This window comes from Pteropus alecto, unplaced genomic scaffold (assembly GCF_000325575.1).
Source record: "Pteropus alecto unplaced genomic scaffold, ASM32557v1 scaffold206, whole genome shotgun sequence".
In the NCBI taxonomy this organism is placed as follows: domain Eukaryota; kingdom Metazoa; phylum Chordata; class Mammalia; order Chiroptera; family Pteropodidae; genus Pteropus; species Pteropus alecto.
Window position 1 is genome coordinate 3,018,724 of NW_006438906.1, and position 15,462 is coordinate 3,034,185.

Below are 15,462 nucleotides of genomic sequence, written 5' to 3' on the forward strand. Positions count from 1 at the left end.
CACTCATTCAAGAAACAGTTACTGAGTTCCTGCTAGGATCCAGGCAGTCTGTCAGGGCTGTAATGGTGATAAAACTAACATAGAGTTAATCCAACAGAGAGACTGGGCCTCGCCGTGCAAAACAGAAGCAACAGCAACCATTTGTTAAGTGCTCCCCATGTGCCTTCCACACCAGAGATAGTAAAAGCTGGTTTTCTTTTGGTGGTTGATTGAATCCCTTTCTCTATGTGTTCTGTTCACCATAGTATGTATAAAAGTGTCATAACAGTCTTCACTGGGCTACTTCTCCTGTGGATGTTTGCATTTTTAAACTCACCAGCCAGAGGAGCAACCTAAAAAAGTTGGAATTTCAGCAGTGCGGCAGATAGGTGGGGGAGATATCTGGGGACAAAGATTCACCAAATAGTTACTCTGAGAGATTGTGAGCCCAGTTCTATACACAGGGGTTGGTTTTTAAAAATTAACTTAAGAGTCCCACTTTTGCTGTGTTGGTTTCTGTTGCTATGTGATGGGTTCTTTCCTGAAACTCCTAGCTTCCCTCTGGGTTTGCGACTCTCCAAAACTCTCTACCTTAATCTGAAACAAGGCACCCAAAGAGGTATCCTGTGAATACTTGGTTACTTATAGGAAAATATGAATGCTTCAAAAATAAATACACTGCCAACATTTCAGAGCTGCAAAAGGTTGTACCTAGAACTGTCAAATGTCAAAAATAATTACCAGGCAGAACATTACTCACACATCTAGCGGGCATGATCAAAATTAATCCTTCCTGCCTTCATCTGTCCGGACAAAGTTAGGTGGGAAAGATGCCCAGCCTGGCGCCTTGAGGCCTCATGAATTTGGAGACGGGGAGAGCCCTCGACCTAATTCTGGAACATTCTCTTTAGCTGTCAGGGGTAATTTTATATACCCACTGGTCAGCTGCTGTTTTTATTTGTGTGTTTGTTTTTATACACACATACATATATAATTTTGCATAAATGCACAGATGTTTGTACCACACTTACCAGGGTTTTTAACCTTTTCATTGCAAAGTAAAATATAATACAGATGTAGAAAACTATTCAAAACAAACGTAAATCTTAATGAATTATTATAACCACCAACCAGGTCAAGAAATAGAACCTTGTAGTCACCTTAGAAATCCCTGTCATAGGCTCCATTCCAACCACTATCTATCTCCTTCAAAAGTACCATCATGGGGCCTTTTCTCTTTCTTTTTATTATTATTTATGCCTACAGCATCTGGTCTTCCTAGGTGGTCTCCCATCCAAATACTAACCAGGCCTGACCCTGCTTAGATTCCGAGATCAGACATCGGGCTTGTTCAGGGGGGCATGGCCATAGACCATGGTCTGTGGCTCCACTGGAGCACGAACCCAGGACCTTCTGTGTGTAAAGCAGACATGCTAACCACTACCCTATGGAACCACATCCATGGGGCCTTTTATAATAATCCCTTCCTCGTATTTTTTATAGTTTTATCACACAAGTGTGAAATCCTAGACACTATAGCTTGGTCTTTCCCATTTAAAAAATATTTTAAAAGTCTTTATTTCTTCCCATCTTTAAGTTCCCCCTCCATCATTCCCTTTTCCTTTCACAATATCTATCAAAAACTCCAGCATGCTGTATTTAAAGGGTTTTTTTTTCCCAGTATATTTTATGCCCATCATTCCCCATGCTTTTTACCCCTACCCTCACCCATATCCCACAACTTCGCCCCCTACTCTGCACCAAGTAACTCATGCTAACAACCACCTGCGTACCCTTCATTATTTTCTTCCGTGCTCATATATCATAAATGCAGATGGTTTATTTGAGAGCTGAGCCCAGGAAGCAGGAGTCAGAAAGCAGAAGAATGAAACAAGGAAGAAAGATGGTGTTATCAAGCTGGACCCCGCTGTGGGCCCCTGGCTCAACTCTCAGAGGACCTGCAGAAACAATGTGTCAGAGCTCCCCCTTGAAGGAAGGGAGGCTAGAGCATTCGTTCCCAACTCTCAAAACCCTTGGCTAGGGGCTGCCTGCTGGAGGGAGACACTCCTGTAGTGAGCCAAGTTCTCTCCTGGACTCTGGAGGCAGAACAACAGAGGGACACTGAGGCACATACATAAAGGAGTGCTGCCATGCAGGTCATCATCATCTACCACAGAGGCACCAAAATCACAGGAAGTCCACAGGGAAGTGACAGAAGGCACAGAGATCACCTGCTACTGCCCTTCCCAAACAAGCATTAATCTGGTTTCCCGAAACATCTCCTTCTCCTTCCCAAATTCATCTCTAACTTCCCTGATTTCACCATGTAACTAATGCTTTTTCTTCTTTGTGTCATGACCACTCCCCTTCCACTTTAATCTGAGCCTTAAATAATCCTATCAATTTTCAAAGCCCTGCTTTGAATGTCGCCTTTGGGAGGCAGCATCATAGGAAGAGGGAGAGAGTTTGGACTTTGGAGTCCAGTATTGGTGTCAAGTCCTGGCTCAGCCTCTTTCTGCTACATCAGAGACTTGTGAGGTTTCTCTGGGGTCTTCGCCAGGCTGACGCCCTCCCAGAGCACAGACACATGGGAGCCTGGCTTGGCTAGAGCCTCTGCTGAAGACAGCCACCCTCCTGCACCAAAGGTCTCCATGAGGCAAATGCCCAGAATTTTCCAGCCAATGACCTCTGCTGCCATGGAAACAAGAAAACACCTGCATAAACGAAAGCAGCAGAGGGTCTGAAGTAGCAAAACAGGCTTCGATAACTATATAAAACTGATTTTCTGTATGACCCTTTAGCCAGGTCCTCTGTCCCCCATAACCCCTCTAATTAGTCTTCTCTGAATCCTCTTTCTAGTCACTGTGGCCTGGGTCAGAGAGAGAGATTGAATTACCCAATAAAAGCAACCACCCAATCTATACAAAAGTCAGGTTCCTTCTAGAATACACTAGAAGATGAAACTTTTTCCCTCCACAGAAAATCAAAGGAGGGAGGGAGAAGGAAATAGTGCCCTTCACTCACAAAAGGGGAAACGTCTGTATTTGACAAGCTGGAGACGATTCAGGTATGTGCCATGATAGTCACATTGTGTAAATGTCATTTCCTACTCACCTCTGAGGCTAAAATATCAAAACCGACACTATCTCACCACTTGAGAGTTATTCCCTGCAAACTGACAATAAGTTATTTTATCATAAACAAGTTAGTACAAAAGTCTTCCCCTCCTAATTTAATTTCAGAAGAAACGATGCTAATCCTTTAATTATGCAGCATGTTTATCTGTCAAATTGAATTTCTGCTGAAAAGTACTTTGCTATCACAGAGGCTGCTGATAGCTATCTGCTCAAAGAATTCATAGCGTTACATAAAAATTCCCTTCTTAAAAAAAAAAAAAGAGTACAGAATTTAATTCTTTTAAGAAAGAAAACACTATATAGACCTAATCATCATCAGCTTCCCCCCTCGCGCCAGCCTCCTGCTGGAGGAGCTGCAGGCAAAGCCTCTGGGAGCAGAGTCTCAATGCTGGCCTGCAGCTACCAAGGGTGTGTTTCAAGAAGGGTAAGTGAGAATTTAATTGAATGGGAGCCACAAATAAAGTCTCAGATCCAGCTGAGGCATCGCCTGCTTAAAGGACTGAAGAAGGAACTCCTCATGGTAAGGCTAATGTTGAATGGAAGATCCAGTATTAGCCCCGGACATGGGCAGCCGTGGTTTGGGGGAAGTGCCCTGGAAAGCTGGGGCAGGAGTCCTGGCTGTGCCATGTGGGAGCTATATGATGCTGGACCAATCCCAGAACCTTGATGAAGGTCACTTTTCAAAAATAGAAATAGCAACCCCTGCCTTACAAGACAGTTGTTAGAATTAATGAGATAGTGCATATGAAAACATTTTGCCAAATGTAAAATAAATATGTGATGGTAATGGAATATTAGCTGGTTGCTCAAGTGAGCAATGTCAGCTCGTTGATCCCCACCCATTTCCAACACTACCAGGCTCCCTAAGTCTTGTGGGAACTCCAAGCACAGGCAAACAAGTTGATTCAAACAGCCTGCATATAGATAGTCAAATACATTTCAAAACTAAAAAATATTAAACCTTACTTAAGGAGTGTAAGTGCTTGTTATTAGGAGATGAAGTATTGAAGTATTAGGGTATGAAGTATTGATATGGTAGAATAATAAGAATAAAAGAGGGCTATTTATACTGCTTTGAAAAAAGTCCATATTTTGTCAAATGACAAAACCTTTCATTGTGGAATAGTTTGATTCATTCATTCATATATCATAGTATATATATGTATATATATATATATGTATATATTCTTAGAAGTACATAGAAAATTCTATAATGTTACACAAAAGGGAGTGAAATTTATTGGACCAAGGAGAAACAAAGATTTTTAATTTAGTATTTAATTCCGATGTATACACTGTGTGAAATTTTGAACATGAGTTTGTATTATTTTCATAATATAAAATGGGAAAAAAAATTACTGTATTATTCCATATATACAAACCCCAACCAGTTTTCTCTATGGTGTATTCTGACTATAAAACTCACTGGAAATATATGAATTCTTTACTTGGGGACCGAAAGAACATTAAAACTGTAGATAAATTCTTAAAACCTTCAGAAAAACCTCCAAGCATAAATATATCTGGCCTGCAGTTTTTCTTAGGTATAACTGTTTCATATTTTATTAATGTACTTATAAATATGCCACCTCATTCCAAAAAGAATTTGAGAATTATTAAAATGTGTGTAAATAGCTCTATAAGATTAACATAAATGAGAAAATCAAACAGATGGCACGTAGAGGGGAGGAAAAACAAATGAAGTTAGAAATAGGATTAGTAGAAAAAAATTTATGCTACAACATCCTCACATCTCACTAGTTTGAGTGTCCTAAAATCTGCAGAGAGGGAAACACGACAACTTTAGATTTCACAGTGCCCATAAGATTAGCAAATCAATGACTTGTATGTAGTCCAGTTATTTGGAATGATGAGTCCTGAGAGAAATTTCTTTCATAAGTCCTCATTAAAAAAAATGCATACTGCTACGTTAACAGGATTCTCAAGAAAATCCTAAAGAAACGAGTTTTCATAGAGAAATATTTGCTTCAGTTAGGGGAAATAGAGGGGTAAAGAGAAGATATTGCTCCTTACTTGCTAGTGTGAGATCTTCTGCAAAGCAAAATAACAGACATTAACTTTATTTTTATAATCCTGATATGCAATTTAGATCACTGAGGTCTTAAAAAATGCTAATAATAAAACATTCTGCCTACCTACTATCCCCAGCACCTAGCAGAGTGCCTGGTATACAGTATAGCATTCAATAGAAGTGTTAAAACAGATGAACTTGGACTTTATTTAGACACTATAAAACAATCTGCTTTCCTGCTGCTTTCCATGATGCGTTTCATCAATGACGAAATGGACTAAAAAGTGGGAAAACACACAATAGAAGCTTGGAATTTCTTTCAAAACATACTCCTTCCTTTCTCTACTTGCCCTAGGAGTTAGGAGGTGGATGCAAAACATTAAAAGATAAGTTTCTGGCATGAGACCAGGAGCAGTTCAAAAGGTACTATTGTACAGCTGTCAGCTCAAGGAACTGTGCAGCAGAACTCATAAGAATGATATAGGAAACCTATGATTTAATCAGCTGCAGACTCATTACCCACATAGAATAGCATCCATCCAACAGGGTGTCAGGTACATATTTCATGGGGTTGGGGCATTTAGGAGTTAGGCTGACAGTCGAAGGCGCGAGCCATGGTTTAACCTGAGCACTTACTTTTCCACCTGGTAGGAAACTTTATGCTGATGACAACTACATGGCCTCTCACCTTTAAAAAGGAAAAAAGTAAACCCACTATACCCTTTGGTGTGAAATTCTCTTGCCAGGCCACCGAGGTGTCACTACTCCCAAACAAATTACAGAAACCACAGAGGACTGATATTAACTGACTTGCTGTTCCCTTTTCACTCCCTGGCCACGAAAGTCATTGTATGACAGTCAGGGGTGTTTTACCCTCTAAAGAACTAATTTAACATTCACATATTAACCTAGTTGCACTTCCAAAACAGAAGGCGAGGAGCATGAGCATGTTCTGGAACATGCCCCTGCCAGAGGCTTCTGCACGTTAGGCAGATGCATCGGAATGAGAAAGAAAACCAGCTAATGCCCACTACTAACCAAGCCATACTGCTATATCTAGGAATGGCGAAAGCACTCAACCAGCTTCCACTAGTATTGTCTTGTCCTTGTAAAGCAGTTAACTAAAGTAGCAAAAAAACTGAACTCCTGGCACCCAGCTGGTGAAGCCAGGTCACGTGCCTTCATGTCCCCTCAGCCTGGAAGAAACGCAGCCACACTAATAGCTGACTATCCCCTCGAAGTTGTGTAAGGAAAGGAGTGGAGAGCACACAGATCAACCACAGGCTCACTTATTATATTCCCTTTTTCCTTTTTCTATGTCTTTCCTTCCCAGTGAGATTGCAAGTCCATGCTTTCTCTTTCCTTTGCATCTGCATCATCACCAGAGTCCTGAATGAGTTAAAAATCATTCATAAATGTTTACTAATCAATAAACTCCTGTCTGAACAGCCAATTGAACACATCCAGCCACACCATGTAGACCAACCAAATAGGAATTTATCCTATTTTTAAAGACATCTAAAGAACAAAATTCCACATTTTATTCTGTAATCCAATTTAAAAAAACAAAAACAAAAACAAAAAACTTTGGACTGAAAGATCACGGTGTCAAAATTCTATCACCTAAGTAGGAGAATATGCAAGTGGAGACTAAAGAGGGTAGAAGAATGTAATAAAAATGAACACCCTTTCACCCAGAAGATTAAAGCCTGCCTTGCTATTCCTTTCACAGATGGAGAGAGTCTGCTTCAAAAGATGGATTGTGAAAATAATTGCACAAAGAACGAAGTGTGAGAGGAGGGATTGAGACCAGGGTTGGGCAGTCCCAGGGCTCTTGGTACTAAATGGAGTCCTCCTCCCCCTACCTGAGACCTCAGAGAAATTCTCTTGCCAGGCCACCGAGGTGTCACTGCTCCCAAACAAATTACAGATGTCCCAAGAAAGTTCCCTCTGCAAACAGTATCTATTGCTAGACATAAACACCTCCTTTCAAAGCTTGAAATTTATTAGCGCCCAAATGATGTTTATGACCTAGGGCTTGTGATCCTGTCATGGATTCTATCAGCCAAGGAGACTGGATTAGCTCATGGGCCCAGGCATTTATGGCTCTGAAGTGAGCCACTGTTCAAAGAGTATTGTGGACAGATGGAACTGATCTACCTACAGGTGGATGAGTGCCACTGAAGCAGGAAGGGCATGGGGCTGGCTGAAAGAACACCCAGGACCGAAGTGGAAATGCAAAATAATAAATCGGGAATCAGCACCACAGCCAGCAGCCAACCAGAAGCCATAACCAAAAGAAGTGAGCGAACCAGAAGGGAAAAGCAACCAAATGCTGAGGCAGTATCGAAAGCAGCAAGAGTTTTTCACTGGAAAAAAACAAAATGCAAAAGATGAATAAATGCCAGTGGAATTTATTCCTCAAGGAACTTTCTAAGTTATCTATATACAAATACAAGAAGAATGATTTCTTTTACATTGTGGTTTGGCTTCGTTTTCAGCTTTTCACTTTTAAAAAGCTAGAGATTTGTGCACTTTTGAAATGCAATTTCAAGATCTATGAACTTAACCAGAAAACTTCAAGAGAAAATGAAAATTTGGATAAACACTAGAGGTTATTCATTTGGTTAGGAGTTCAGAGAAAGAGAAAGAAGTAGAGACCTGTTCAAATTTATTGAAATTCCAAACTCTTAAAATAGAGGCAAAATAAAGAAATATTAATCACAAGTATTTTGTTATCTTCTGCAATGTTCCTCATTTTTGTTAACTATTGTTCACTGTTATAAGAAAAATACACTGTGACAGTGGCAAAGAAGACATTTAAATTATAAACCTGGATCCTTTCTCTAGAACAGGGGTAATTGTATAGCAGTCTTTGAGAAAACTCTTTCTAAGAGAGACTTCTAGATTTATTTCCTGGGTAGCAGATTCTAAAAGATAAAGCTAAACCTGGACTGTGTTTCAGATCTTTAAGTCTCCGGAGAGCTGAGATTACACACTTCTGTTTACATGTATTTTGATGTTATTCAATAAATGGCAAGCAAAAAACTGCTAAGTCCTGGTTAGGGCAAAAAAAAAAAAAAAAAAACGAAGAGTATGGTGCCTCTAATTTCAAGGAGGTAAGATATTTGAAAAAATAACACACACATATATAAAGAGTATAATGGAATAAATGTACTCAGAATGTATTTTTCTATACATACTTACAGATGAGAAATTTATATCTCACATATGTGTGTCTGTGTGTGTATGTAAAGATATATGATCCAAGATACATATAGATGTGTTGTCTGAGAGTATACGGAGGTCTTCTCTGTAAGCAACATGTATGGTCAAGTTCCTGTCTTCCTATTAGCTTGCCCACTTGCCATATCTGTTGTTGTAGATTATAGGAAGCTGGTCTGAGGTTGTTCATTTCTTGAGCGATAATAAAGCACTGTTTCTAAAAAAACTTACTCGCTGTCATCCTTCCCAAAACCTACCCAATGCCCAACGAAGAACAAATGAATGAACGAATAATATTGACTAAGAAGTTTCTCTTCACAGTTTCTCTTACATATTTTTTCACCTTCAGAATTCCAGTAATATTAACAACTCTACATCTGAATGTTATAGGATTAGTACAAATATCAGGGTAAGCCTGATTATTCATCTACAGGTTGCCAGTCTACATATCATTTTGTATTTGTTACTCTATTTTCTCAACTCTGCTTTACATTTTAAAACAGCTTTCTGGGAAGAATTTAACCACCAGTACAATGAGCAAGAACCTTTATTTCAGTTTGAAATCTGGATTCTGCCAAGTCTTTGGAAAAGAACATTGCCTTTATAATCTGGGCAACAGGTTCTTACTGAATGCTTACTGGGCGCGTATCCATATAGAAGGATATTCTCTGCCCCCGCCCTTAGACAACTCCAGTTGACCTTTGAAATGCGGGGGGTTAGGGGTGCCCATCACCGTGGAGTAAAAAGTCCGTGTATAACTTTTGACTCCCAAAAAACTTAAGTTGTCCTTCAGTATCCCCGGGGGATTGGTTCCAGGACCCGGGGGATTGGATACCAAAAACCTCTACATAAAATGGCACAGATCAATGCATATATTCAGCCCTCCACATCCACGAACTCCCAACCACAAATAGAAAACAATACAGGTATTTATTGAAAAATACCTATGTATAATTGGACCCATGCATGTCAAACCTGTGTTGTTCAAAGAAACCGTATGGAGAATATCTACGTGGAGTCATTGAGTCATCTCACTGTGGCCTTATTTCTCTACCTCTCCGTCTGAGTAGAGACCTGGTCTTGGTTTGCTCAGGCCAGTACTGGTCTCTGCAGAGCAGAGGCTGTCCCCTGGATGGAGAGGAAGGCCGCCCACAGTGGGTGTAAGCAGAGCTGGTGAGGCCAAACTCTCCTGCTGTCTAACTCACAGAGGAATCGCAGTGTGCCTGCGGCAAAGCACTTAACCTATTTGTGTCTCCATCGCCCATTTGTAAAACAGGGTAATTATAACCTCCCTGCCTTACAGGCTGCTGGGAAGCTTCATTAATGTTTGTAAATCACTTCAAAGATGAGGGCGGCTGCTCACTGCTGTGGCAGGTGGAAGATCTCTGGCCTGAGTCCTCCCTCCCTGGCTCCTGGCAGCTTGCTTCATTTCAGAGGATGTTCCTACTTATCTGAATAGCCAAAGAAAAACGTAGTAACCCTTTTTCCTAAATTTCTGTGTTCTCAGTTCACCACATTTTCATCACAACTCAGAAAACATTAATATTTTTACATACAATAACTTAAAATTAACATCTTTGTGAAATCCTGCACAGTCTATGAAATTATTATCAGTAATTATTTCTATGCATCAACTTATACCCATGATGTCCAGGGTATAATTCTATGAATTCAAAAACGAACAAATCTTTAATGCTATCTCCTAGTGAATTTAACACTTAAATCAATTAAATTTCAAAAAAGAAAAAAATATACATTTTCAAGTTGCACATAAAACGCATACATACATGTGTAGAATGAATTCTTAGATATATATTCTTATATGCTAAAAAAATGAAAAACTGCTCTTTTAAAAAAACCAATTTGGGTATTAAAAATATCTCACAAGAATAATATTTTAAGGATGCACTAGTTTACTTTGGTTGCTTTTTTAAAAAGTCAAAACATAACTTTTTTAAAAATAAAGTTTAAAAGCCATTTTTGACTTAAATGATCATCAGAAGGGTGCTAGCCACATAAATTACGGTACGTCCACATTGTGTATGTGTTTGCAGAATGGAACTCTAGGTATGTTTTTAATTTTTAAAAAAAGTACAGAAGAGCGTTTATCATAAGTTATCATTTGTGTTTTTAAAAGGGATATATTATATATACACATATATATGATATGTGTCATTTTGAGTGGCAAAGAAAAGTCATGATAATGGGAGCTACTCAGCATCCACCTCTTTGAATCCCAAGGATGTCTTTTTTAAGATCAGCAGTGTGCCAAAAGAGTCTGGAATTCCAATACAAACTGTCAGACAAACCCCAAGTTATAGGAAAATAAAATCCTTCATTAATTTTCTGTCCAATGCTGTAATCAGCCTCATGACTTTGCTTGGTAGAATATTCACAGCCACATACCGCTGTGTCCCTCCCTTCCCCCTACTGCTCCTCCACCCATTGAAGCAAAAAGCATGTTTAAAGGATTGTTTGGGAAAGGTTGTTCCCAGGTTGCTGTGTACTGGCCAAGGTTTAACCTCCAGTTTGTAGAACTCCTGGGAATCTTCATAGAAGCTACAATGACAGTCCAATCTTGTATCCTGGTCAAGAAAACCACAAAACTTGCCTAGGCACTTTATCTGCCTGGCCCTCTCTTTGAAAGATTAGCTGTTCTGAGACAGAGGTTAGAATGAGCTACTGCAGCTTAGCTCTTCTGGCTGAAGCTCTCAAGAACTAGGGAGGATCTGGCCCAAAGCAAGCTCTGGATACACTCATTCCCTCTGACCATTTTCATTTTTAGCTCACTAATAACTTCTTTAACATTGAGTTAATGCCCATGGATGTGGCTAACCAAATTCTTTTCAAACAGAATTATAAACTGCCTCTCAGCCTTTGATGACCATTAGCTTGCTATTGTTTTCTTTCTTTTTCTTTGAAATAATCCTTTATAATCTTGAAATAATCTTGAAATAATCCTTTTCTTTATATTTTTTCAAATTACAAAATAATAAAATTTTTAAATAAATATTTTTTCAAATTTCCACAAGATGCATCAAGAAAAAGGCAGCCAACATGATCATGTGCATCTTCCATAACATCTCTAGGCACATGTGTATGTGTACGAGTACATGCAAATACAAAAGCACACACACATAGAGATGGGTAGAGGATGGGTTCATCAACAATCAATTGGACAGCTTTTGTTATACAAACAAAAGTAATAGTGTTCCCATGACTTTGATATTTTCTTTCTTCACTATATAACAATTTTCTCTACAAGTCAGTAGATCAAGTTCTAATTCCTTCTTCCTATTTCTTTAAACATATATGCACACATATAATTTTACATAAATGGAATCATATCATATTGGATAGAGATCTTAGTGTAGTCTTTCTTTTTCATTTGCCCTCATTTTCCCTGTCCCCACCATTCCTCAGTATCCCATGATAAGCCTAAAACTTATCCTTATTTTTCTCTATATTCATATCCTCGTGTGTGTGCACGTGCACACACACACACAAACACACACACTAGCCTAAAACTTATCCTTATTTTTCTCTATACCCATATCCTCGTGTGTGTGCACGTGGATACACACACTGAATTTTGTTGGTCTCTGTTTATTTTACAAATTGGATCGTTTTATATAGATTTTTCTGTATCTTTTATTTTCTCATTCTAGAATACTTTGAATACTATGATAGCTCTAATTCAGTATTTTTAAAACCTAAAAATATACATTGATGAGGTGATATCTATTACTTTACCAGGTTTCCCCCCAGCAGCTCTTTGTTTCCAGCTGGTATCTTTTTGTGTTTTTGCTTTTTCCTTTACTAACAACGCTTCAATAACTGCTCTTATAAATACAACTTTCCATATTGACGCTTCAGTTTCTAAGGACTACAGTCACAGGAATGGACTGCTAGGTTGGAAAGTAAGTACATTTGTAAATCTTAATAAATCATTTTAATGGCTAAATTCATTAAAGTTTCCTGCTTGTTTCCATAAACATGGTGTTAATTCTCCTTGCTACTAGCCATGCACAGGTATTAGTCTTTTAAATTTTTGCCAGTGGTATTTCATTGTCACTTCAATGTATATTTTCCTAATTACCAGTGGGTTCGAGCACCTTTTCATAACTATTTTAATCATGTTGACACACTCATCTATAAATTGCCAGTATTTTTACCAGGTTGATTGTCTTTTTTTCTATGTTACTTCTTAAGTGAGCAGAAGACAGGTGGAATTCATGACCAAGGTGAAGAATAACTGGAGGTGACTAGTTAACAATACTGTATTGTATATTTGAAAGTTGTTAAGCATGTAGACCTGAAAAGTTCTCATCACGAGAAAAAAAAAATGTGTAACTATGCGAGATGAGGGATGTCAACTAAACTTATTGTGGTGATCATTTCACAATACATACATATATCAAATAACTATGTTGTTCACCTGAAACTAATATAATGTTACACGCCAACTGTATCTCAATTTTTAAAAAAATAACTGGGAGGAATATATGCAAGGAAAAGAGGAGGGAGGAATTGCAGTAGATTTTGCCAAAAGGCCAGTGATGACTAGAAGGGGGTTCTACTTTGCATGTAGATCTGAGGATGGGCATTAGGACATTATCTCTTTTCTCAGCCATGGATCAAGTAGACTCTCCTAAGAGCTCAAGTGCTGAATTGGCTAAAATTGTGGAGGAGCAGTTTGGTGAAAGGGGACAGAAAATAAATAAGAGAGGAGAGGAAAGTAGCATGTGGTGAGTGCCTGCCTTGGACCAGTTACTGAAGTAGTCGTTGTATAGATACATTCTCATTTATTCCTTGCAATGAACCTATGAAATGAGTTGAGTTTTCATCTCTATAGAGTCACAGAGATACCAAGTAACTTGTCCTACATCATTCAGTTGATGAGGGGTAGACCTAGGAGTACAACCCAGATCTGTCTCACTACCACATCTATGCTCTTTCCCAGCCACAGTGAAAATGCCAGGGGGAATCTGAGCAATGCACTGTGGCCTGCTCGGAAGAGTCAGGTAGGTGATAGGTTCCATCACCACCACCTTGGGAAGCCTTGTCTGCAACTTTGAGTTCTACTCTCCTAATACCTCCATTCTTATAGTCAACACCATGCTCATATGGTCAGCCAACTTTAAGTTGGCAGTTCAGTTTCACAGAGTGTTATTGGTCTTCGATAATTATTAAGACTCTTTTGTGGGCACTGTGCTGAGTGAGATAAGTCAGACAGAGAAAGAAATGCTGCATGTTATCATTTACATGTGGAGTCTAAAAAGCTGAAATTATAAAAACAGAAAGTAAAATGGTAGTTACTAAGGGCTAGGGAGTGGGGAATTGGGGACATGTTGTTTAAGGGTACAAACTTGCAACTAGCAGATAAATAAGTTCTGGAGATCTAATGTACAGCATAGTGATCATAGTCAACAATGTGTATTATAAACTTCAAGTTGCTAAGAGACTAGTTCTTAACTGTTCTCACCACAAAAAGAAATGATAATTATGTGACATGATAGAGATGTTAGCTAATGCTACCATGGTAATCATATTGCAATATATAAATAACAAAACACCACAACTGCACACCTTATACAATGTTATATGTCAATTATATCTTAACCTTTAAGACTTTTCCTGTGGATCAATTTTCCTTAGGATGGGTAGTTTTAAAATCACCAAGATCAATAATTTTAAAAAATATTCATATTGCCACAGACTGAATATCTCAATTTCTGAATGATTACAATCAAATGTAATTTGATTACAATTACCATTACACTATATGTTCTTGTAATGAAAGATAGCTATGTAAAAGGACAAATGTCAGGCATCTCTCCAAAGGAATGTCCTTGTAGTAATAGCTCCAGATACCAATTTAAATATAGCACATCTATTAAGGGGACATCAAGGCAGGTGTTTTGGGGTAGTGATTGTTAATTTCTCCATTTGCAACTTAACGTTTACTTCACTAATCAGTCCTATTGGTCTTGTCTCCTTGCTACCTAATTCAGACTTTTCCCATCACAGAAATTCACAAAAATTTCATTCTGGAATGAAATCCAATTGTTTGAGATTAATTCTCCATTTAGAGATCCAGAAAATAACCTTAATATATAAAGCATCCTTAGATGTTTCCATGATATAATTGATTGTGCAAAATAGAAAGTTTGTTACCCCTCACATGGAGGTCATCAGCACTGCATTAAAGAAAGCCCAAACAGCCCATCCAGCTGTCTCAAAGGTTCACCCAGTTGAAATATTCACTTCGACTTCTCATTTTATTGTCAAGTCTTATTACGAAAGGGTGACTTGTGTTCCATACTAATTAGCTAAGAAGTTTGGACATTAATCCACTACCCAATAAGCAGCCCTCTACCATGAGGCAGTTTTTGAAAAAGACCAGTTCCAGCTTTACTGGTTTGGGATCTATCAGGGTTAGGAGATGGGCACAACATGCTCTCAAACACTAGCTGAAAACATTCATATGCAGAAGCTCTTTCCTCCTGTTTCCCTGTGTGTCTTGTGAGCACATCACTCAAGAAAGAGCAATGTTCACTGGAGAAAGTGAGAAATGCCACATGAAGAACTTTAGTAAAAAGGAAGTTGTATATATCTGTTAAGAAACTAGTATCTAGGATATGTAAAGAACTCCTACAATTCAATAATAAAAAGATAAATAACCCAATCGAAATAGGGACAATTCACATTTTTCCAAGGAAGATATACAAATGACCAATAAGCACATGAAAAGATGCTCAACATCATTAGTCTTTAAGGAAATGAAATCCAAACCATAACTAGCTATCACTTCACACCTAAAGGATGGCTACAATCAAAAAGTCAGATAACAACAAATGTTTGTGAAGATGTGGAGAAATTGGAACCCTCATACAGTGGTGGTGAGAATGAAGAGTGATGTTTGGAAAACATCTAAAACTTAAACATCAAGATACCATATGACTCAGCAATTTCACTCCCAGATATATACCTAAAAGAAAAAAAAATACATCCGCACAAAAATATATACACAAATGTTTATAGCAACATTACTCATAATAACCAGAAGTGGAAACAACTCAAATGTCC

General features: G+C 38.4%; 1 pseudogene; it reads right to left on the reverse strand.

Annotated features, from left to right (window-relative positions):
- Nucleotides 1–1,236: 1,236 nt before the first annotated feature.
- On the reverse strand, nt 1,237–1,352 carry LOC112483122 (annotated as a pseudogene).
- Between the last annotated feature and the right edge of the window lie 14,110 nt (nt 1,353–15,462).